Raw genomic sequence first — 25,098 nt, 5'->3', positions numbered from 1 at the left:
AATGCCCCGTGACCCCCAATGCCCTCCCAATGCCCTGTGATCACGGCCCAAGCGTGGCCCTGTTTGGGGATCTTCTCTGCACACACCTGTCCCTGGCTGAACTGAAAGCCCATGGGGGCCGGGACGGGGCCTCCTCCCTCCTCCAGCCCTGACGCTCTCCTCCTAGGGGCCGCAGGCCCATCTGTGCAGCTGAACAGACAAGAGAAGGGTGTCCCGCTGCGGCTGACCCGGGAGCCTCTGGGGAAACGCTGTGAGGTCAGCTAGGAGAGGTGTGGGGAAGCTTCGTTCTCTGAGTGTGGTGCTGACGGGGTCCTGCCAGGCTGGGGCACAGGCAAGAGGCTCCGGGACCCGCCAGCTCCACCCTGGACACGTGCACACTGAGAGCCGTCCCCTCTGTTACCAGGTCATGAGAAAAAGGGTCACTTGGTTTATCAGCTTTCTGTTGCCACAAGTAGAAATTACCACCAACTCGGCGGCTTAAAACAACACAAATTTATTATCTTACACTTCTGGAGGCCAGAAGTCCGAAATGGGTTAAAGTCAAGGTGCTGGCTGTGTCCTTTCCGGAGCCTCTCAGGGGCAGTCTGCTTCCTTGTCTTTTCCAGCTTCTGGAGGCTGCCCGCGTTCCTTGGCTCACGGCACCTTGACCTTCAAAGCCAGCGCTGGCCCGCTGGGTGTCTCCCACACAGCCTCACCGGAACACTGACTTCGCCACCTCCCTCTTCCACACTCAGGGCCCCCTGGAGACTACTTCGGGCCTATTTGGATAATCCAGGATAATCTCCCCACCTCCATACCCTTGACTTAACCCTGTCTGCAAGGTCCCTTTGCTATTCACAGGATCTGGGGCTGAGGATGGTGGAGTGCATTATTCTGCCCTCACAGGCAAAGGAGGGAGCTTCCCCAGGACTCGCTGTAAGTACGCAGACACCTCCGCTCCGGGCCAGCGTCTGGGAGGCACCAGACAGCCTCTGGGGCCGTACCCATGTACGGTCTTTGTAATCAAAGGTGTGTAGGGCTGGGGAAGGACCATCCCAGGGACCAGCGGTCCCCCTGTGAGCAGGCAGAAGAGAGGGGGTGTGCCGTCTTCTGTAGGAAGTCTCCTCCAAGAGGCGGCATTTCTCCTGCTTTGGAAAGAGCTGGAAGGGCTGGGCCTGGGGAGTGGCTATGGCCCCCCAGCAGGGAGAGGAGCCCGGGGGCTCTGAGTGGCTCTGGCCAAGGGAGACCTCAGGCGGCGAGGCCGGCCTGGGGACCCCCCTGGGGGGCTCTGAGCGGCTCTGGCCAAGGGAGACCTCAGGCAGCAAGGCTGGCCTGGGGACCCCCTGGGGGGTTCTGAAGCAGGGGTGAGGCCTGCCGTGTGAAGTGCAGAGCCCAGGAAGCCCTCCAAGACGCGGGCACCATTGTCTGCGCGATAGTGGGGCAGGCTCCCTTCACAGACCCCGGAGAGTGGGTGGTTGGGCATCGTGGGGCAAGAGGCAGAAGTGCCCAGCCAGGGAAGCCAGAGGCCTGGACCGCCGCTATGCCCTGGGCAGGAATCATGGGGCCAGGGAGCGGTGACTGGCAGCCCAGAGCAAAGGAACCTCCCTGGGCAGGCACAGGGGGAAAGCAATGTCCAGTGCCCCAAGGGAGTGACTTTTTGCCCAAAGCCCAGCTCCTTTGAACACAAAGACATTTTTCGTCCCTTCAGATCTCCAGAAATCACAAACCCTGCAATCTTAGGACTGGACAGAATCCTAAAATGTCACCTGGGCAACCACACCTGCCAGAGGAAGGTAGAGGGAGGTACCGTCAACCCCTCTGCAGAAGCCCTGAGGTCATCTAGGGTCACTGGGCAGGTACTGGTGGTGTAGGGTCCGCAGCGCTGCTCTGGCGGCTTCTCCCCCCCACGAGCAGCTGAGACGGGGCAGAGCCAGAGGTGGGATCTGGGCTCCTGTTTCCCGTTGCGGCCTCAGGCTCCTCCCGCGTCCCGCAGCTTCAGGAGCCTGGGGGAGCCAGTGCTGCCACGGGGGCTCGGGCTGGGGGGTCTGGGAGCCAACAGGCCTGCCCCCTCATTCCTGACTCGGCCACCCTTGCCATCTACGGAGCCTTCGTCAACTGCTGAACCTCTCTGAGCCTCAGTTTCCCCCAGGAAAGAGGGGCTAATAGCCCCGGCCCCCCGGAGGAGTGCAGGATCCCCTGAGCCCACATCAGATGCCGGCTCCCCAGCCCCGCCCTTTCTCCAACTCCTACCAAATTCAAGTCAAGCCAAATTGGTTTTCTTAATCAGCCTCACTAATTTCCTGTCCTGGCAGTTTCCAAAACTAAAACGCCTTGCCCGCGGGCTGAGCTTCCTGGGGTGTCCCCACGTGGGCCACATGCCGACGGGGCGGGTGAGCAACGGGGTCAGCCCCAAGGACCCTGGGCCAGCCCGGCCCATTGTAGTGGCGCCAGCGGTTTAATCATTAACTCTTTCTCCAGTGCAGTCGGCCTCCCACGCACATTCATGAGCTACTCAGCCTCATCTCGGCCAGCATAGCTCAGCCGCCCACATGACAAGAGGACCAGCATGCTTGGGTTCTGAGTCACTCACCAGCACCACACTTCATGCCTTTCCAGGGATATTTATCGTCAGGAATCACGTATGCTGTACATGTCAGCATCTCCCGCCCAGCTTCACTTCCTCAGCCTCCCTTGGGCTGCTCTCTCTCCGCTCTCCTCTCTCCAGCGCTGACCGCCCTCAGCCAGAGTCAGCCCGTTCTTCTCGGGCGCCCGGACCCCTCCCTCGGTGGGGGACCCCTCCACGCACATCCCCCCCAGCCAGGCCACCTTCATATTCCCTTCCTGCCCCCTTTCTCTTCCACTCTCAAGCGCCCACATGTCCTTAGGAAACTCTCCATTTTCCTCCTTCTGGGAACACTCCTGGTGTAACAGGGAAAAACCATCTCTTTCCCCTCCATTCATCCCTCAATGACCCACAAATTTTTTTTTTTTTTTTGCTGTGTTGGGTCTTCGTTTCTGTGCCAGGGCTTCCTCTAGTTGCGGCAAGCGGGGGCCACTCTTCATCGCGGTGCGCGGGCCTCTCACTGTCGCGGCCTCTCTTGTTGCGGAGCACAGGCTCCAGACGCGCAAGCTCAGTAATTGTGGCGCATGGGCCTAGTTGCTCCGCGGCATGTGGGATCTTCCCAGACCAGGGCTTGAACCCGTGTCCCCTGCATTGGCAGGAGGATTCTCAACCACTGCGCCACCAGGGAAGCCCAACGCACAAATATTTTAAACTCTCTCATCCTGCTCTTACCCTTTTGCCTGCTACCACACATTCAAAGTTCCCCATCATGGATGGCACCAAATTCCAATGCCTCTTTCTGGTTTTCAAGACCTTTTAGCATTTGGCTCCAGCACCTGGGTCCATCCAATCCCTCCCCAGGGCCAACCCTCTGGGGTTTGCTGTCTGCCGTCGGTCGCAATGCCCCTCTTCTTGTCTCCACCCCAGTGAAATTCCACTCCTCTTTCCTTCAAGGCCCTCTTAGCTCCATCCTTGATCTCCTTCTCTAGTACTGGAGCGTGAACCACCTTAGGAGGCAGATGCAGGTGGCATCAGAGAACCTAATTCAGAACTAGGTTCAAGTACACAGTGGAAGCAAGGTGAGTACTTGGTGTATTCATTTCCTGTGGCTGCCATGACAAATTACTACAAACCGGGTGGCTGAAACAACAGAAGGTCATTCTCTCTCAGCTCTAAAGGCTAGAAGTCCAAAATCAAGGTGTCAGGCGGGCCGGGCTCCCTCTGACGGTTCTAGGGCAGAACACTTTCTTGCCTCTCTTAGCTTCTGGTGTTGCCAGCAACTCTTGGTGGTCCTTGGATTGCAGATGTATCACTCCAGTTCTGCCCTCCATCTCCACGTGGCATCTCCCTGTGTCCTCTCTGTGCAAGTGTCCAGATGCCCCTCTTCTTATGAGGGCCCCAGTCATTGGCCTAGCCCACCCACAGGACCTCATCTTAATTTGATTACATCTGCAGAAACCCCATGTCCAAATAAAGTCACATTCGCAGGTAGCAGGGGTTAGGATGTGAACCTTTCTGGAGGACACAGTTCTCCACCCCAACGCTAGTCATATACCTGCCTGAGCCTCAGTTTTCTTACCTTCAAGATAACACCCTCTCCCTCGGGGAAGTTGTGAGGATGTGATGAAATAACGCAGTTGGAAACTGGCCACTTCCTGGCGCAGATTTCTCAACCCTTCTCTGTCAAGACCCGCAAGACATTCTTGCAGGTATAACTGCTGCTTCTCCTTTCCTCTTTCTTCCTCTCCTGAAAAAATATCAGAGTGAGAGTAATGATACTAGGGTCCAAAATGGAATCTGTGCTACTTTTTTTTTTTTTCTTTTTAATTAAGGAATCCCTGGCAAACTTTGCCACTTTATAACGAAGATCAATTTTGGAAACATAGTAGTTCTTAAAACAATTAAGAACCATCAGTTTAGATATGGCACAGAGTTCCTTAGCGAGCATCTGTCCCCTCACCCTTCCCTACAGCCCAGGGCAGCTGCGGCTTCCTTGAGAGCTCAGGTCTGTCTGGGGTCTGGCTGTCCAGCCCAAATCCCAACTCACTATTAACTAACTAGCTGCACAACCGTGGACAAGTCCTTGCAGCAAGCTGAACCTCCTCCGTTTCTCATCTGTGAAATACTAGCACCCACCTCATGGGGCTGTTGTGAAGATGGGTGGAATAGTCTCGTGACACAGCACGCACCTGGCAGATCCTGAGAGCTCGGTACCTGTGAGTTGCCATAGTTACGGTGCAAACGCTTCTCCTAGGGTAGGAGAGACTCCAACACGAATCCAGAGATCAAGGCCAGAGGTGTTCTCTTCCGAGCCTGAGGCCTTGCTAAATTCAACAAGAAGCTGTTTGCTGAGTCTTTTCAGAGTCCTCGCTCCCAGGCCCCGTCAGCCACTTCAGTTCCACTCTCTACATTTAGAGCTGGAGATCAGGGGCTCCTGCGGGATGAATGACACAGAAGGCCCTGAGGGGCGCACAGAGCTGACATCCAGTTAAACAGAGAGACTGTTTCCCGGCCAGCCCCCACCTCTCCCAGACCTCTCTCCCCATCTCAGGGGCTGTGGAGAACTATCCCAGCAGTTACCCCAGCCTAGAATTTCTAGTCAGGCCACTGATGGCAAACATATTTCTAACTCCAGTGAACTGAAACTAATTTTATTCTAAACTAATCATAGTGTTGGCATCTGATCCAGCAATTTCAGTCCTAGGCATAAATCTGGCCAAAACTATAATTCAAAAAGATACATGCACCTCAATGTTCACAGCGGCATTATTCATAATAGCCAAGACATGGAAACAACCTAAATGGAATACTACTCAGCCATTAAAAAAAGAACGCAATAATGCCACTTGCAGCAACATGGATGGACCTAGAGATTATCATACTAAGTGAAATAAATTAGAAAGAGAAAGACAAATACCATATGGTATCACTTATATGTGAAATCTAAAATATGGCACAAATGAACCTATCTATGAAACAGAAACAATCACAGACATATAGAACAGACTTGTGGTTGCCAAGAGGGAGAGGTGGGAGAGGGAAGGAATGGGAGTTTGGGATTAGCAGATGCAAACTATTATATATAGAATGGATAAACAACAAGGTCCTACTGTATAGCGCAGGGAACTATATTCAATCTCTTGTGATAAACCATAATGGAAAAAGAACATGAAATATATGTGTGTGTGTGTGTGTGTGTAACTAAATCACTTTGCTGTACAGCAGAAACTAACATAGCATTGTAAACCAACTATACTTCAATAAAATAAACTAAAAAAAAAAAAATTATTTTGTTCTGAAGATGCACCGGCAGGCTTTGAGAATTTGAAGACTCCTAGCTGGTGGAGAATTCTGTGCTCAGGCTGCAGACTGCCTGTCTTCACTGCGACCCCTGCAGGCTGTCTCACCTCACCCTCCAGGTTCTGTCCAGGCCCAGAAGTTGGCCTCAAACTGTCTCCCTGGCCCCAGGGCTCCTCTGGCCACAAGCTGTTTTAAAAGTATGAAGGAGACAGGCTGTTAAAATCTTTTTCCTTCCTTGCGTTTTCCTCCCTCGCATTCCTAAGACACTCTCCTCCAGCCCTGCAGCCCTGCGTGGCCGGCCTCTCTTATTTCTGTTTATGTTGTACGAAATTGGAGACTTTTAGAAGAATTGATAAGAATGAAAGGCTGGGAGGAAAGAGGAGCTAACATCTTAATTAGACGTCAACGTTGGGCCAGTGGGCAATCGTACTGAAGGGCCAGGCGTGTTTTCCCAGAAACGCTGCTGCATAATTATTTTCCATTTTTCTTTCATTATCATTCATTCCACATCATTCATGTTATAATTTTTCATGCTTCTTCGTAGTCCGCTTTAACAGTGGTGTGCAATTTTCGCCAAGTGGGCATGGCTGGGTTTGTTTTGTCTTGTTGGTGAGGGAGCTGGTTCATTTTTTACGTAAAAAGTCTTGTTTTTCTCGTTCTATAGATGGGGAAGTGGAGGGACAAAATACAAGTAGATTTCTTGACATGAGTGACTCTGGAGCAGATTTAGAGAAAGGTTTGCCTAGGGTGGCACCTGACGGGGGCGGGCAAGGTCAGGTGCGTCCTCCCAGGAGGGGGGAGCTCAGCCTGCCCGGACAGCCCTGCTCAGCGACAGGATGGCACCACAGGAGCCCCCCAGACGCACAGAAAGGCCTTCCCCTCGGGACGTCTCGCGGCTCCCTAAGTGGGGTGTGGGTCCCCGTCAGCCCAGATCCCTAACAGTAATGGGACCTTTCCTAGGGACTAGGGCCGGTTCTGGAAAGGGACTGCCTGCTTCCACTCACTCACTGGTCAGTGTTAAATGAGAGCAGCTGATTTTTAGTCCCGTATTCCTGAACTAAGGACATTGTCTCAAGATCCATCAGAAAAGGCATCTCAGCTCTTGGTTTCTTCACTGATGGAGGTTTTCCGAAACTGCAACCTCTCTGGCCCCTAAGACCATGAAGGCTCCCTGGCAATATTCACTCTCCAGGACTCAAGGGATCGCGGGGGTAACCGCCCCAAACCGCCCCGTAGCCCACCCGTCCTTCAGCCCCTTTGCTGTGGGTTCGGCCCACACAGCCAGCACACCCCAGGAGCCGTCCCCACAAGGGGTCCCCTAGAAAATGTCCCTGGAAGCCTCCAGGGGCTCCAAAGTCTGCCTTTTAAGACTCTCCAGAGCCCAGAGGCGGGGTAACCTAACACTCCTTTCTGATAAGCCCTTGCACTGTCTTTTACCCAAATACAATGGTCCTCGTTAGCTTTCACTGGGGCTTTGAACTCCACACAAAACCCTTCCCTCCCCTAACTGCCTGGTGGAGCGGCCCTGGGGGCCCGGCCATGTCAGCGTTTCCTTTGTTGTCTGTTTTTAAGGTGTTTATAATGGAGCCTTTTTCTCTGCTCCACACTCTCCCCCCAGGTGAAATCTCAGTCTAGGAGGCTATTCTGCTGCTTTCCAATCACCGACAGCTCTTTTCTTAATGCCCGAGAATAAACTAGGTTGCTTTTGAGCAGGAGCGGTTTTTAGCACTTGGTTGCAGGGCCGGTAAACTGGGACAATTCGGACGCCCTGGGTACTAACCAGGCAATCGGAAAGGCTGCCGAGAGCAAGGCTGAGAAAGGGGAATTGCTGGAGCCCTTTCTCCCTCTGGCCCCAACCCACCAGCTGGGCTCCAAAAAATCACTGGGACGTTAAACAGCCCGAAGGTAGAACGCTTTTGTCCTCAGAAGCAATGTTTTAGCTGTCCAATTTGATTCCATCCCTGAGGTTGCCGGCTTCTCCCACGAATGATGACTGACATGTGTGTTGAGTCTGGGGGGAGCTTGGGGCGCGGGGAGCAGCTCCAGGGGAGAGGGGAGCCCGACAGGGAGTTCCCCCGCCCTCCAGATAAGGTGAGCACGGCAGGGAACAGAGTGGGTAGTGTTTGTCCTCAGTTAAGGCTCACCCCTCCACCTCTGCGCCCTTTCTCCCTGGGTACCAGTCCTGAACTCTGACCCCGAAGCTCACTCTACAGCACCCTATCCTCAGGGGGATGATGTCAGATAAGGCTGCCCAGCCCTCCATCCCCAAGCCTCCACTCTCCCTGCAGGATAATCCCTGCTCCCGGTGCCCAGGCGCTGCTCAATCCGTGCGGGCCAGGAGGCAGGTCCCCCGGTGAGCATCCTTTCAGGGAGAAGGGCAGCAGGTGCAGCTGGCCATGGCCCCGCCCAGCAGGCTCATTCCTTCCCCTCTGTGGACAGTTCCTCCTCTATCAAGTGAGGATACTGGGGCCCTAGACCATGTCACGTGGTCCCTGCACAGGCATGCACGTTTAAAACAATGTATTTGTGAAGCCAAGTGAATGTCTACCTGATAGACTTCAACGCAGCATCATGAGGTGTGATGAAAGCACAGACAGTTTAGAAGAAGCTACTTTGAAGCCTGTCGCCCCCCAGTCTTCGCTCCTCAGCTGGCCTTGACTTTCAGGGTCTCCCTTTCCCTGCCCCACAAGCTCCCAAATCCCCAGCTTTCCCTGACGCCTCTTAGGTCAAGGACGCCAGAGCTTCCTCAGCAGATGAGGCAATGGCAGAGTGGCCGTTTATAAATCCACGTGCTGGTGAAGCCGGGACCTCCTGGCTTGGGGGAACCCCCAAGTCGCTGAGCCTCACATCTGCACACAGCTGGGGAAGCACGCCTCCCGGGACCCACCTCCCTGTGTGAGCAATACACTGATCCACAGCTTAGGGATTAAGTGCAATGCATATTGGCCGCTCTCTGTGGATGCCCTTGATCTCTCCATTTATTATATTACCTCCATTCCCTCATCAAGCACTTGTGAGTAATCTATGCATGAAGTGATCGCAATACTTCTGTGGTAGCTCCAAGAGGCCACGGGGACTTCCAGTGCTTCCCTAGGGCTGCATGTACCATAGTTCAGGCAAACCCAGGATGGAGAGGAAGATGATGATACAATTAATGATGGTATAATGAAATTCTTTATAACAGATGTTCTCTAGTTTCGCTTTTAGTAGAAAAATACATACAATACTTATTTCATAGGTGGAAACCTATCATCCTACATACAGGGAACATTTTTTTTGTTTTTAGAATTGTAGCCGACATTTAGTTTATTTATTTATTTATTTATGTCCACACCGCATGGCTTGTGGGATCTTAGTTCCCCGACCAAGGATTGAACCCCAGGCCCTCAGGTAAAAGCGCAGAGTCCTAACCACTGGACCACCAGGGAATTCCCCAGGCAACTTTTTAAATAAGTTATTCCAAAAAGCAAGGCGTCCCTACGAGGATAAGGAAGCATCATTCAAAGAGTAGCAAGGCCTCACTTAAAAATCTTGCTGGAAATTAAACCGACCACCCGATGGCAGACCCATTTCTACTCCACGAGGACACCATCTGCCCACAGGGCCAAGCATATTCAAAACAACGCACCTAACACCTAGTTGATCGTCCAGGCTGTGGATTGTTTGGGCTTCTTCCTTCGCCTGCTTTCTCCCCTCCAGCTGACTTGCTAGAAGACCAGGGAACATGCAAAGCCATTGGTCTCGTGGGGAAGGAGACTGAAAGCACGCACGAGTCTGCTGTTGGCTTTGGCTTGTCCGGTCCTTTACCAAGTTCTCAGCAACATCACTGCGCCAGCATGTGTTCACCCCGAGGCTCTGTGCCCCACGCCAGGCCAGACACTGGGTAAGTTAGAATGTCCCAGGTGTGGTTTCCATCACCCAAAGGCAGGTGATTGATCTAGTTCAGTGGTTCTCAACCAGGGAAGCTTTCAGTGATGTCTGCAGACATTTTTGGTGGTCACTTGGGAGAAGGGTGCTATTGGCGTCTAGTGGGTGGAGGCCGGGGCCGCTGCTAAATACCCTACAAGGCCAGCCCCCTACAACAAAGAATTATCCCCTACAACAAAGAATTATCCCCTACAACAAAGAATTATCCCCTACAACAAAGAATTATCTGCTGTAGTTGAGGAGGTGAGGCCAGATAAACACACCTGATACCAAAGGGCACAATGCAAGGAAACGTCAGATTCTGAGCACCCCAGAGGCGCAGGGAAAGGGAGAAAAGTCACCGGGGCTGCTGCAGCCTCCGTTTCCATTTTTGTAAAATAAGTGGCTTAAAGTCTGTGCTTTTATTAACTACCACTGGCGGAGCTGTTTCCACCCCTTCCTCTCTTAGACATAAAATCTTGTTCTACTCTCACAGTCTTAAATTAGGAATATTTGGTGGTGTGATCATGTATGTTTAAAACCAAACAGAAATTTCCTGTTCCCCAGCACAAAATAAAATTCAAGTTTATAAAAGGGACTGTAAAATCTCATAATCAAGCCCATTAGCCGAGCAAAATGCTCCACTTTGATTCTGTGGTGTTTAGCTTTCTTTTCTTAGCACTACTTCATTAGCGTGCTTTTAACGGAGGCTCCTCCAGCCTGCTTCTTGAAATTGCCGAGAAAGAAAACACACGGCTTTAAAGCACAAGATACAAGAGCCATATCCCTCCCCCTTTAAATCCTGAGGCTCGGGGAGAGCAGAGAAGGCCAGGAGCGCCTGCAAATACAGTGTGGCCCCAAATACCTTGTCTTCCTGGGGCACCGGGATCTTCTCCTGCAGTTTTGCTCCCTGGCCTCATTGCCAGTGGCCTTGCTAATTTCCAGCTCTTCGCTGCTTCAGAAGACCAGATTTTCTTGATTAATAACAAAAGGTTTTGTTGAGATCAGAGCTGTTTCCCACCATCTCTATGCAAACCCTGGCAACACAGACTGTGGACATTAGCATTTCAAGGCGCTTCCTATTACGGATGGCAAGAAAAGCCCCTCTTGGTGGGTAAAATCCATTTTGTCCTCTCTGGTGACATCTGTTCTAACTTTTAAAGCCAGAAAGGAAACTAGATAATGCCAGTCCTTTGATTTACAGCACTTGTCCTTGTCCTTGGATGCTGGCAAGCTCACACGGGAGAACCCAGAAGTAATGCTGAACTTGCCGCTCCAAAGTTGTTTTTTTTTTTGTCTTTTTCATGATTTCTTTATTACATGTTCAATGACTTCTACACCTCACGAAATTGAGTATCTTAAACTTCCATTTTTTGGAAAAAGAATGTAAATGTTTATTGCTGCAGATACTATTGTGTTTCATCTCCAGGTCCCCCAAAGCTAAATTTGCTTTCGTGGAGTGAGGAAATCGAAGCAGATTCGATTAAGCAACTGAAATATGTATACAAATATGGAAGAAAAGCCCCGCGAGTGGTAGGATAAAAAGGGAAAGGAGAGAAACCCGCCAGATCGCCACCTCCTCCTACCATCTGGGCTGCAAGCTCCGGGGTCCCTTACCCTGGTCATCCCCGAACAAAGCTGAAGGCAGATTCCAGCCGGTTCTCCATTCACTATTCATTCAGGGGTCCATCCGCTCCTTATGCATTCAGCCAACTGCTGCGCTAAAGGGCCTCCTCCCAGGATTGACATGGTAATGAAGTGCCCGTGCGGCTCCTGAAAAGGTCGCCCTAGGTATGTGCCCCTCTGACAAACCCACCCTTTCACCCCGCGGAGGCCCCCAAATTATCTCATAACATGACAGCATCTGCGCAGAGGGCTCCCGTCTTTGGAGCTGGGCACGTTTATCACGTGGCCGGGCTTCCCTTCGCCGGGTGGGACGGCCAGCCTCCCGGGTCCCCTCCTCTCGCCCGTCCCGCAGCCTCTGTGCTCCAAAGCTGCTGTGCCCGCAAGTGCCAAGGCAGCGGGGATGCTGAGTGCATGGAATTCCTGTTTGATCATCTTCAGGTGTTAAAGGTCGACCGAAGAGTTAAGCCATGTCAGATGAACTTGCTGTCGGAGGGCCTTATAAGTAGCCCGGCAAGGAAGCCAGACAAAACCCGGGGTGTCCGGGCCGGCAGTGGGGTGCGGTTGGTGCTGAGAGGGAGGAGAAGTTAGCTAATGAATTTTGCTCAGATTCCAGCAAATGACATTCGCTTGACTAATAAGTGTATCTGAACTTTATTTAAACTGGCCCAGGTCAATAAAACCTAAGAGGAAGCAGTGGAGTTGGGGGAATTTATAGAAAGTCTGCACCATCTGCAACTTATATGTGTTCTGCCCCGATACCATGATTTCATTTAATTTAATTTGACATTTAAGAGCCTTTTTGGAAAGAAAAATGAATATTTCTATATTCTATTTGCAATAACCTCACCTGACTCTGCACCTAGCCAAGAAGAATAAATGTCACATTCATGGCACACAGTTGCGGGCGTCCTGGAGAGGGGACCTGGGGCAGGGGAGGCGAGCAGGGCCCTCAGCAGCTGTTCCCCTGCTGTATCTGAGGGCCCGATTGGGCTCTGAGTGCTCAGGCTTGCTTTGTTTTGCTTCCCCGTGTCCAAATTCAAGTGATGCTTTTGGATGAAATGTTCTTGACCGCGTGCAAGAGGGATCTGTGTCTGCCAACCGGAATACGCAGAGCAGCCCGTTCGGACAGTCCTTGAAGAGCAGCAGGGAGACAGGCCAGCGTGACCCCAACTTTCTGCAGGTGCCCCATTCCCTCTTCAGAATCTTTCCAAAGCTTCTAGGCCGAGATTGAGCTGTCCCGCCATCGCAGGACTTGGAAATGCATCCCTGGCAGACACGTGTCCTTCATTCGTCCTTGAAAAACAGCAGCCTCTGCCTGCTGACCTCCAGGGGCTACAGGCTTGGGGGACGAGAAAAGCAGGAGGCGGGCTGGGTGCATCCTCCCGGGAGGGACCACACCCCTGCTGTGCACACCCCAAGGCCCGAGGACCAGCTTTCCGTGCGGTGTGGGAAGGAGCTGGGGTTCTAGGGCTGGGGCGACCACAGGCCACTCGCAAGGGCCTTCACGATGCTGGATAGACCCAGAGGTGGGAAGCAGAGGAGGGACTGGAGGCAGGCAAGCGCTGCTGCCCCTCTCCCTGGGCCCCTGAATATCAGAAGTGCGCCCACTCCCCTTCTACCCTGTGCCCCCATCGCTCAGTCACCCTCCTCCTCCTCCTCCTCCAGGGGGAGCAGAGAGGGGCGGGGAGGGGGCCCTGACCCAGGCCTCAGGGGTTCTTGCCAGATAACAGGAAGCTGTGGATCTAGGAGAATATCCGCATTCCTTGATTCTCCCAACAATCTCTCCCCAGGTTTATCACTTAATCAAGACCCGCTCTCTCACAGTGGCCGCGCCCTCGGGCAAGTAACCCTTTCACAGCGTCCAGTGCGTGGTGAAGAGGCTTTCTGAGCACTGCTGGGCTGTCCCCTCCGCGTGTGACCCGGGCAAGCTCGAGCCTCGCGTGGGAACCCCATGCAGAGCCTTCAACGCCACGGGTCCTGGGAGCTGAGTCCCCGCAGGGGAGGTGCCTCCGGGGCTGGGAGCTGAGAGCCGTCTGTCACCAGGCTCCGCCTCGTCCCAGACTCTGTCTGACAAGGCGCGTTATGCAGGGCAGACGACACCTCCCCTGGGGTCACGGGACCCTTGGGCCTCAGCCAACCGTGTGACTCCCTCAGGCTAGAACCCTGCTTTGCATCATGCCCCAGGCTCCCCTTCCCCTGCACCCCCCGACCCCTGACCTGCAGGATCCACAGAACCCGCAGCGTGCGGGACCACCTGACGTTTCCAGAGCTGAGGGGGTCCCTCAGGGGAGGGACGGCTGGAGGGCCTTTGTGATGGGGGTCTCCTAGTGCCCCAGCCCCTCTCCCCGGTGATCAGTCAGTCCCTTGAACCCAGCTCCCTCCTTCCCTCGCTCTGCCTGACACCCACCATCAGCGCCCAGCCCTCCCCCCGGAATCTCACGGCTTGTGTTTCTGCAGGCAAGGACCTCACCCACCGTGAGTCCACTGTCACCGCAGAAGCGACTTGCTGCCCCCAAGGAGGATGGGGGGTCCATGGACCAGTAGACGGCCTGGAAAGAAACTCAGGGGAGATGACCAGAAGGTGAGGGGGAGAGGCTGCACTCGGGAGAGCCGAGTACCCCAGGGAGGGCGTCCCCAGCTCCCAATTCCAGGCCCACAGAACTGTACCCAACACAATGGCTGTCATTTCAGGCCATTATATTGGGGTCCTTTTTCGTACAGTCCTAGATAACTAAACCGCTTTTATTCAGGCCTGAATCATTCCTTGGATTCTAAGGTACCACTGTTTTTGTTTTTGTTTTTTGCTTTCCGTTTTATGACCTTCCTAAATCATTGCTGACTGCTTCTCCAGAAGTCCAGCTTATAATAGCCAAACAGTCTGTGCACTGTAGTCTCATTACAAAACCTATTTATCTTCCTTAAATATCCCAGAGCAGTAAAACTAAAAATATTATCGAGTTATTTTGGCTGGAGTTACCAATAGCCTTTCCACAGCATTTAACTTCCTCATTTCTCTGACCCGAGTTTACAGGAAAAAATATATGTGCAGATCACCCTGAAGATCTACGTTTTGGAAAGATGTCACCTAATCGCCTCTTTCTGTCAATACCGTCCATCCTCGGGGCCATTCGATGCCCCTAGAGGCCGCCGCATTCCCTGAGTCCTCCGACGGCAGGGTCCCCTGTCCTTCCTGCCAGCCTCCCCACCCTGCATCCAATTACACCTGTGGTTTGAAAGCACAGCTCACTTATCTCTTAGTCACCCGAACCACATAGCTGGTCAGCAAATATTTACTGAATGAGCCTCATGGAGTGGGTGCTCCCACAACTTCCCCTCACCCCCTCTTCTCCCCTCCCCATCCCACCACAAGGCTTCCTGTTAGGACATTCCTGACCTTCCAAATTCCTACACTCCCAGATGTAAACACCTTCCCCACCTTAGCCCCACAGGCCACTGACCAGACACTGCTGATCACTAGACCAGCGGAAGGGCCCCATGGTCACAGGAACAGGGCAGAGGCCTCACACCTGGCCAGTTCCTTTTTTCAAACTAACAGTTTATTAACACTCAAAAAAACCATCTTAGCACCCCGTAATTCCATTTTAATCATTCAGGGGGATGCCTACCAACCAAATACTAAGAAAACCAAGCAAGGCATAAATAAACAAATCATGGTGCCCAACCTTGATGTCTGGTGAGGAACACAGGCGCAGACCCGGATATGGGGGAAACTTACATGCAGGGAGGTCAGGGCTAGAGCACAGGTGAACACAGGTGCTGTGGGAGCTTGGGGAAGGGCGATTCTCCCAGCGTGGGAGGAACAAGAAAGACTTAATAATGAAGGGCACATTTGAGCAGGCCCTTGAAGGATGAGATTTCACCAGACAGAAAAGGGAGAAGGGAGGTCCATGCAGAGGGGCCAGGGAGGCCTGGGTGAGTCTATTTCTTTACCTCCATCAGTGAACCAATGGCTAATGACATAATGGGTCAGCCCAGGGCCAGGACTGGGGTGAAGTGATACAGGGAAATGAGGCCTTGCGTGTAAAATTGAAGATGTCAAAAAACTCAGTGATCAAGATAAAACCTATTCCAGGCAGTATTTAAGAAGTCAAAATTAATGCAAAATCCATGGCTAACAAAATACCACACTGTTAAATAAAAACCAGACCAGTATTACTGATTTTTCCTTTTGTTTCTGGCTCATTTTCACCGTTAGCCTGCCACTTTTAAAGTGTTCCCAGCTATGGGCATTTGTGCACTTGTCTTTACCCATAATTCCCTTTACTTTATTTCCAGGGAAAATGAGAGAGAGAGAAAATACATGAGAATAGTTTGAACCAAAAGCTCATTCATCCCTGTCTTGGCCTTCAGCAAATTCTTCCGTCTACAAATTCCCTCCTTCTTTTGGAAAAACTTGAGTCTGGGAGCTGGAAGCTTTCCTTCATACTGAATACTGTTCAACACCCTTTTCCTCTGTTAGCCAATGAACAAGGCAAACGTGCACGCCAAAGGCTTCAAGCTGGCCTGGGAGCCTGCGGATATGTGTGCATCCTGCCGGAAGCTGCAGAACCGGGCAGGAAGTTGCAATTACGAAGAGGTTGGGCTTCTGCAGAAGCTGAGCGGTGCTGGCCTGAATAAACCCAGGCTTATCAAAAGAAGGGATATGGGAGTGAATCTGGTAATTAATAGGACTGCAGGTTTCAAAGGAAAAGGGAGGAGGCCAGGCCAGCTTTGTGGCGCCCAGCACTTTCCCTAAAGGCACAGACAGAAACAGGATAAACAGCCACGGGGCAGGCGGGAATGGACCACATCCAATTGTGGGGCAGGCTCTCTCCTCCTTTATGTCTTCCCAACAGTCACCTGTTTGCTCAAGACCCTTTCTCTTCTATCATTACTGACTCCTTAGCTTTTCGAGATAATTATCATTGGGGCTGAAGTTTCTTACTCTTGGATCCTAGCCAAGTGACCTTATTTTCAGAGTTTAAGGAAGATTTTCAAATTTCTCTTGTAGGTTCCAATTTCAACTCATTTTTAACAAAATTCGCTAGAAGCCACTGAACGCTGAAATGTGTATTTCAGTAAAAGTGAATCCATTTCGTCCCGAAGGCCAGACAGTGGAACACAGGAGAGCCTGGGGGTTGCAGAAAGCCACACTACCCGAGATCCACCCAGAGCCCGTCTGCTGTGCACTGAGAGTTCTCTGGGGACCGGCGCACAGCCAGCGTGGCTGGCCACATGTGTGAGCTGCTTTGCTTTCAGAACCACCCGCCAACCCACATGAGCCAGGAGCCTGGGCTCTCCATTCAGAGCCTACAAGTGTCTACTGAAGCGGAACAGGAAGGGGAAAGCTCAGAGGAAAGGGTTTCTCCCTCCCGTGACCCTGAAAGAGACCCAATTGTAGCCTGCAGGGCTGGATGGGAAGACATAGACAAAAATCACAGAACTGGGAGGACAAAAGGTCACACTGGGGGTTTCTATGGCTTGGTGGAAAGCCAGCTCACCTCGGAGTCAAGAGAGCTGCCCTGGAACCCTATGACACACCTGCTGTATTTCTGAGGTCCACCCTGACCCTCGGTGTCCTCATTGGGACAAGGGCTGGGGCTGATGGAGTAGGTGACACGCCCTCCCTCGAATCCCCTCTCACTCCAGTCCTGTTCCCTGACCTGTTCCTCCTCCTCCACGCCCTCCGTGCGGGCTCCAGGGATCTCCCTGAAGAGTGAGTCATACCTGGTGACCCACCTGCTTCAAAATCACCCCTGACCACCCACGTCAAGCATTTACCTGCAAGGAGTACCACCGCCTGCAGAGTCAGCTCCGCCCTCCTGAGTCCCCCAGGATGTGGCCTGGCCTGAGGCCCTGCTCCTCGCTGCCCCTCTTCTGGTGCCTCTCCCCACCTTGTTTCTTCTTGAATTCCCCACCCTGTGTTCAAATTCCTAAAGGAATTTGAGGTAGTGCCCACCTCAAATGGAGGAAGGAACATAGAAGGCAGACCATCTAAGGCCTTTCCCTCACTATACCATCGCCCACCACACCTACCATCTTCTAAGCCCATCTCCCCAGGAAGTCTCGTCTCCCATGACCCGGGTTATAAGGCCCCTGCTCTGGGCTTCCCAGCACCCCAGTCTTGCCCTGTCCCAGAACTCACCATGTGGCATCACGACGTACACACTCATTCACCTGGCCTCACCTCTCGTCTTTGCTTCCTATGCTTCTATTCTGGTAGCTGCCATAGCACTGATGCTCATGACGAATGAATGAATGAATGGGAGAAGGGACACATCTATCCCACTGTGAGCGCACAGAGGTTCTTTCATTGTTGAGCCTCTTCTCAAGGACATCTGACGATGACAGAGCTCTCCCTGCTCCCCTAGGCTCCAAGGCGCAGAGGACCACGAGGGTTCCTGTCTAGCTGCATCCTCCCTGCCACAGCTGTTGCCCACCCACCTTCAGCCAGACGCAGAGCGGAGGGTCGGATCTGCGTGGCACCAGCTTTAGGCCTCCTTTCACCTGGAACACTGACTGTTCAGCACATCTTCGCCCTGGAGATTCCCGCCAGCTGGTTCACAAAACCGAAGGGCTGAGTTTTCTGTACAGAGAATGTCTTCTGCTTCCCCTTCAGAAAGGAGACGGGAGTCTGAAGTTCCCAGCACAGTTCAGCTTAGCCTCTCCGCCTTGGAACCTCGTTCGTTTCCTCTGGGGCTATCAGGAATAGGGACCGGGCTGAAGGCTCTCATGATGCGGCAGTGCCCTCTGCCACTCCTCCTTCCTGGAACTGAAGCTGAGTAGCTCTGTGCAAAAAGGGAGACGAGTGGGCTGACACCTTTCCTAAGCCTTGATAGCCACTTGAGACGGTCCTCAACCATTCCTGACCTTCCCCCAATTACATAACCTCAATTCCCTGAACTTTCTTCAAAAGGATCATCTACTCAGCAAGAGGAGAGAAATGCTCAGAACCTTCAGAAGGCAAGGAAAGAACCAGGCTCTGTCCTGATTGAAGACACAACCAGTGAGATTGGTAAGCAGAGTTGCTTTCTATCGGTAAGATTCTTTTTTATATTTATTTTATTTATTATCATTTATTTTTGGCTGTTTTGGGTCTTCGTTTCTGCGTGCGTGCTTTCTCTAGTTGCGGCGAGCGGGGGCTACTCTTCGTTGCGGTGTGCAGGCTTCTCACTGCGGTGGCTTCTCTTGTTGTGGAGCATGGGCTCTAGGCACGCGGGCTTCAGTAGTTGTGGCACACGAGCTCAGTAGTTGTGGCTTGCAGGCTCTAGAGCTCAGGCTCAGTAGCTGTGGTGCATGGGTTTAGTTGCTCCGCAGCATGTGGGATCTTCCCAGGCCAGGGCTCGAACCCGTGTTCCCTGCATTGGCAGGCGGATTCTTAACCACGGTGCCACCAGGGAAGTCCCAGAATTGCTTTATAGGTGAAAGGAGGAGATAAACATGAAGATTTTTATTTTAGTGCAAATTTCAGTGGCACAGCCCTCCTGGGGCAAATTCCCAACTTCCTGATCCATCACGGACTAGCTCTGAAAATGTCAATTTTCTTTAGGTGACAAGTCAGAAATTTCAGGGCCTCATAAGGAGTGCTCCCCAGAAATAAATTTTAGAAGTGTATTATTTGACATCACTACTTTAGAGGAGTGACATTAAAACTAATGAAAAAGGGAACGTTTGTTTTCCCTCTCCCTTTTGAAATGGCAGCAATAACATTCCAAATTAAGGAGATTTCCAAAAGCATCATACCTTTGGGCAATGCAACAGGAAAAGATATTCTGCAGAAGCTGATCATCTAATAGGTCACACTGTACCTGCTTCCCATCAGGCTGTGGTTTTGCCTTGTCTTGGGAAATGAATAAATCAGAGGCGTGATGGCAAACTAACATCTTTACCCTTCAGGCTTAGAAAGTCAGTTAATTAAAGCAACAAGGCGCTAACGGATGTTTGCACTTTTCTCTCCCTGCTTTTTGTGCATCACGTGTGCAAGTGGCTGTGTGGACCCCCACTCAGACCTCCTATTGTCCAAATGCACCATTTAGCCAGCAAACCTGGTGGCTGAGTGCTGACTTTCTCAAGCCCGATGTAGAACCTTCTAGAGGTAGAAGGTGTGTCAATTAAGTTAAATTAACTTAATGAAATAAGGCAGTCAAGCTCTGACTTCAGTATATACATCCATGTCCTTTACTTTCTCCCGATGTCATGGATACCTGTGAACTGGTTATGCGTCTTTCATCCATTGTCTTATCTGCTGAGAAAAAAATAAATTCATTCACTCCATGAACATTAATTGAGGACTTCTAGGTGCTTGGCAGGTGCAAGGTGCTGGGCACATGGAGCAAGAAGTACCAAGCAGATCCCGAAGAAGCTGGCAGTGCCCTTGCGAGGCAGAATTAGCAAAAGCCACGTGCCAAACGCTCACCCTGCTTGTTTCAGCTTCGGGGGCAATCTACCCCAGGTAGGATGGGACTTTGAGGGAGGCACAGCCCTCTTCTAACTGGAGGGCTGGGCCACAAAAAGGCTTTGCAGAGGCAAGTCTCAAATGAGAGATCTTGCAGGCTATCCTGGGGAGGGGGCACGGGGCTCTGCGGAAAGCTGACAAGCACCAGGGTGGCCCGCCCCGGCCTGTTCGGGGAGCAGGGACGGTTGTGAGTGACTGAACGTTGGATGCAGGGACCCAGGGACCAGGCCAGGGGATCGGGCTGAAGAGGGAGGCGGTGGGCGGCCCATGGAGCTGCTGCCTTGAAGGGCTGGGTCTTCTGTCCCCTGGGGGGGTCCACCGAATGTGAGAGTCTGAGAAACTCCTCTAGTGGCAGCTGAAGAAGAGAACTGAGCAGGTTCCTTCCATCCCCTGCTCACCGTTTATGACGGGGAGCGCACTGTGCGCCGCGGATGAGATTCCCCGGCCCCGGGACGGACACGAGGGCCATGCGTGTGCCCTTGAGCGGTCACTTCGCCCAAGGTGGACAGGCCATCCCTGGGATCCCGCCGACTCTGAGATTCCCTCACGCTGATGTGTCGTGTCCCTGGAAGATGCTGGAGGTGGCACCAGGCGGAGGAGAAGGATCTCCTTTCCTCAAGATCTGCGGGCAGACGAAAGCAACCAACTCAGCAGCCTTCTGAGAATCGTCTGCTCGGTGACAGTCACTGCGGAGGACAAGAGATGAGTAAGAAAAGGCAGCTGAGGGACTTCCCTGGCGGTCCAGTGGCTAAGTTTCCGAGCTCCCAATGCCGGGGGGCTGGGTTTGATCCCTGGTCGGGGAACTAGATCCCACGTGCATGCCGCAACTAAAGATCCAGCCAAATAAACAAATTTTTTTTTTTAAATTCAGCTGATCTCCGAGGTGGCACTTCCGTGCAATGGGGCATTTGAGAGCCCTCCCCGCAAGGGTCTGACACAGAACAGAGCGTGGCCAGGTGTGAGGGCAGTAGAGGGACCTGCACCTGCCTGAGAGCGACCAGGAAGGCCTTCCTGAAGCGGTGATTAGGCAATGGGCTGTAAAGACCTCCCAGGAAACCATGGGGAAGAGGCATCGCAGGGCCTGTGAGCAGAGGCGCAGGGGTGAGAAAGCCCGGAGGCCAGCTGGGCAGAGGCCTGTGCTTCCAGGACGGGGGACCCACAGAGGAAGCCCTGGATGCAGAAGTTCTGCTTCTTTCTGTCAACCGTGGGCAGCTGTGAGAGGCTTGGAGCAGGGGAGTGGCGGGGTCCCAGTTTTGCTGGGAGAAAATGGCTCTGGTCTCATTTGTATAGAATAGGCTGGCTGGGAGGAGACCAGGAGCTCTCCAAAACTCGTAACCGGATACCCGCTGTGTCCTTCTGTAGCCAACTGCCACCTTCTGTGCCAAACTGTCATTTATGTCAAATTCCACTCACCCTTAACCACGGGGCCGCGGATATCACCTTTCTGCTGCATGTAGATACTGGTCAGCACGGAGACGTTTTACAGCAATTTTGCGTTGTGTTTTTGCTTGGTTGCAACACGACAGTGGCAATCCCTCATAACTGCCCTCAACCAGTTCTGAGTTAGGTGACCCTGCCGCTCGCTTGCCCAGGACGGTCAGGGTTCACGCCTGCTATGCTGGCATCCACGGCTCCTCTGACAAACGTCCTGCTTCGGAGAATGAGTTATACAGTGACCCCAGTCCTGGCACCACTGCTTGGAAACCTGAGTTGGGGGAGGGGGCTCTGCGATGTGCATCTGTCCCCCGGGCGGCCCTGCCTGTGATCTCTGGAGGAGGGCAGGGGCTGGGGCCCGCCCCGTTTTTATTTCTCAGCATATGACAAATGCTGGATTGAGTGGACACTGAGTGCGCATCTCCCCTTTGCCCAAGAATTGGGTTAAAACCAAAGAATAAAAGAAGCTGCGTATCCCCCATTCTTAGAAAGCCTCCAGCGATTGGGGTGGACTTATTGGAGGTGGCATAACCACTCTGATGACTCCCCACACCCGTTTCCCTCAGCCCCCAGCAGCCTAGGGGACAAGGGGACGGGGCAGTCAGCCTTGAGGACCACGCTGTGCCGGGTGAGAGGCCGTCCTCCCCTGCCGGCTCTGAGAGCATCCCTGCTCCCGGCACTGACGTCTGCTGAGGACACAGGGAGAAGGGAGTGGCTGAGACCTGTGTTCTCAACTGCAACTTTAAAAACAGCACAAAGTGGCCTTCAGGCTCCCTTTTCGGCAATTACATTTTACGAGCCCAGGAACACAACAAATTACACGTCCAGGCCTGATAAGAAACAAGCTCCGCCCCCGGGATTCCAGGCAGCGTCCACTGCTCCAGTCTTGGACTTTCACCCGGCACTTCTGGCTCCTCTGCTTCCCCAACCTGATGCCCATTACCACCCCCTGCCAATCCAGGCAGGTGTGCTTGGCTAGCAGCCCAGGGGCCCAAGGCAGTAGCTGATGAGCCTTTAGCCGGACCCACTGATGGACACTCGGCCCCCTTTCTTTCTTCCCCTGGTCTCCCGTGGGTTTGCTAACACTTGGTTTTAAGCTATGGGTGACAAACTATATCCTCTGAGTGTGCCTTCAGGACACAGGGGTCCCCCTCTGGTGGCTTTGGATGCTTATGTTGAAACCTGAGTGCACAGGGGACAGGGGAGGCTGCCAGGGGAGCTGCAAGGTATCCTCAACTCTAACATTCCCTCCCTGGCCCAGGGACTCTCATACTTGGCGAGCATCAGAATCCCCCCGGGGGGGCTTGTCGTCACTGACCTCTGCCCTCTCCCCAGGGCTTCTGATTCATGGGTCTGGGGTGAGGTCGGAGAATTTGCATCCCTGATGCTCCCAGTGGGCCCATGTCAAGGGCCACACTTTGAGCCGCTGCCCTAGCGCCCCAATGAGACGGGGACAGTTCTGACCCCTGGACATGGCTCCACCCGCCGGGTCTGTGATGAAAGCTCCCTGCCAGGGCCACGGCCACCGCAGTCCCTCTGCTGAAGAGCTTATAGGACTCGGCCGGGAAGCAGCCCAGCCCAGCGCAGGGGGCTCTGAGGGTGAGGCTCCGGGGGAGGGGGCCCAGGTGGGCCAGGGAAGATCTGGGGAAAGTGACGCTTGAGACTGAGGGACAAAGAAGGGCCAGGCCACGAAAGGGAGGGGATGAAGGGAGCCCCAGAGAGGGGGACTGACGCAGGTACCCGCACCTAGCACAGGAGAGAACCCCGTGTCCCGGAGAGCAGCAAGCAAGCAGGTCGGGCAGGAGCTCAGGCTGGACAGTGGGCCAGGGCACGACCCGCCGGGCCTTCGGGACAGTCAGAGTCTGGACCTAACCCAGAAGGCAGGGGCGGCTGGGAGGGGTCAGAGGGGAGGACTGATGCTTGGACCTGGACCCTGGGCAGCTGTGACTTCCCAGAGGGAGCAGCCCTCCGAGGGGCCGGGGCCAGGGGGCCGGGGACCCAGGATTGAGTTGAAGGGGTGGGTAGCTCAGGCTGCTACCACAACGTACCACAGCCTGGGTGGCTTAAATGACAGACACTTATTTCTCACAGTTCTGGAGGCCGGAAGTCCAAGATCATGACCTTGGCAGAGTCAGTGTCTGGGGAGAGCCCTCCGCCCTCCGCAGGGCTGCAGCCAGCTCCACACACGGGGAAGGGGCGGCAGGCCCCCTGGCGTCTCCTCTCATACGGACGCTCATCCCATCATGGTGGCCCCTCCCTCGTCTAACCTGACCACCTCCCGAAGGGCCACCTTCAAACACCATCACACTGGGGTTAGGCCTTCAACATATGACTCTGGGGGGGACACAAACATCCAGTCCATAGTGGGGCGGGGTGGACGTGAGAAATCAGAGCTGGCATTTACTTCCGTTTCCAAAGGGCTTCACATGGGAAAAAACCAGTACTGTGGAAAAAAAATTGGGACATCTTTGAGGAGTCCCGTGCTATCTTCCCTATACTCTGGTAAACAGCAGGTCACCTCTAACTACAATTTTCTTTCCAGAAGCAAACTGAAAGGAGGTACTGTCAGTTAAAAATTAAACAACAAAACGAAACTCAGACCATGTGAGTGTCACGCTTTTTTAAAAAGCAATCAATTACTGGTTTTCTCTTGATCCCGACAGGATCAAAAAAACATTTGGTAGCATTCCCTGACGGTCAAAATCCATTCGTAAATGGTTACACGGTCTGTGCCTCGCTGTGGATGTCCTGTAGTTCCGTGTCAGCCCCGTGTTCTACAGCTCTTCTTCTCCCTGGGCTCCTTGCTCAGCAAGCATTTTTCAGTACATACACGTGGGCCTTCTCATTGCCCCTTTCCCACTGATTTGGGGGCAACTGGAGACATTGATCTCTTGTTTTAAAATAAGAATCAGTGAATGGACTTTGATGTAGAGAATTTGTCTTTTTTTTTAAATTGAAGTATAGTTGATTTACAATGTTGTGTTAGTTTCAGGTGTACAACAAAGTGATTCAGTTATACTATATGTATGTATGTGTGTATATATATGTATGTAGATATATACATATGTATGTATGTGTAGTGTATATTCTTTTTCAGATTCTTTTCCCTTGTAGGTTATTACAAAATGTTGAGTATAGTTCCCTGTGCTATACAGTAGGTACTTGTTGGTTACCTATTTTATATATAGTAGTGTATACCTGTTCATCTCAAACTCCTGATTTATCCCTCCCCGCTTTCCCCTTAGAGAATTTTTCATTGCAGCCAACATTTCAAATGCATCTTCCTCCATCCCTTCTCATGGCCTGTGCCACGCACTGTTGTAGGTATTGGAGTACAGGGGTGCAAAGGATGAACCAGGCCCTGCTCCCGGGGAGCTTATTCTCTGGGAACATTACAAGGGCATTAGGTGCCGTTCAAAGAACCAGAACAGGTCAGCGGGAGAGGGGACGCCTGCCTGAAAGCCACCTGACCCATCTGATCAGGGCTTAACCCTGAGCCCAAGGCTGACCCTTCAATGCCACCCCCTTAGGACCAGCTGGACATCCTGCAAAACCTCTCCAAGCCAACCTCGGGTTCTCATCTCTTGCTCTCAGAAACTTCAAACATTCAACACAGAGTCAAGACATTAAAACAAAACAAAACACACGCACACACACAAAAAACCCTCTTCCAGTCTTCAAGCTCCACTTTATGACCTAAAAAGCAAAATCTTTCTAAAGCATAACAAGCTACTTCAGATGAAGAAAACAACGGACTCTAAAAGGCGAGGAATCCAGTGTATGTTCTCTGTCACGTGAGCACCAAATACCGAGAAACCATCCCAGGACGAGGAGG

The 25,098-nt window shown here is 52.7% G+C and overlaps 1 long non-coding RNA gene across 1 annotated transcript; it reads right to left on the bottom strand.

Annotated features, from left to right (window-relative positions):
- Positions 1 to 18,809: 18,809 nt before the first annotated feature.
- Positions 18,810 to 21,450, bottom strand: LOC118906514. The gene is made up of 3 exons (XR_005022497.1): positions 21,243 to 21,450; positions 20,228 to 20,515; positions 18,810 to 19,616 (listed from the first exon to the last, which is right to left on the bottom strand). It is a non-coding gene; the product is annotated as an uncharacterized LOC118906514 (long non-coding RNA).
- Positions 21,451 to 25,098: the final 3,648 nt, after the last annotated feature.

This window comes from Balaenoptera musculus, chromosome 13 (assembly GCF_009873245.2).
Source record: "Balaenoptera musculus isolate JJ_BM4_2016_0621 chromosome 13, mBalMus1.pri.v3, whole genome shotgun sequence".
Classification (NCBI taxonomy): domain Eukaryota; kingdom Metazoa; phylum Chordata; class Mammalia; order Artiodactyla; family Balaenopteridae; genus Balaenoptera; species Balaenoptera musculus.
Note: the sequence above shows the minus strand (reverse complement) of the source record. Positions and strands in the feature narration are given on the sequence as shown.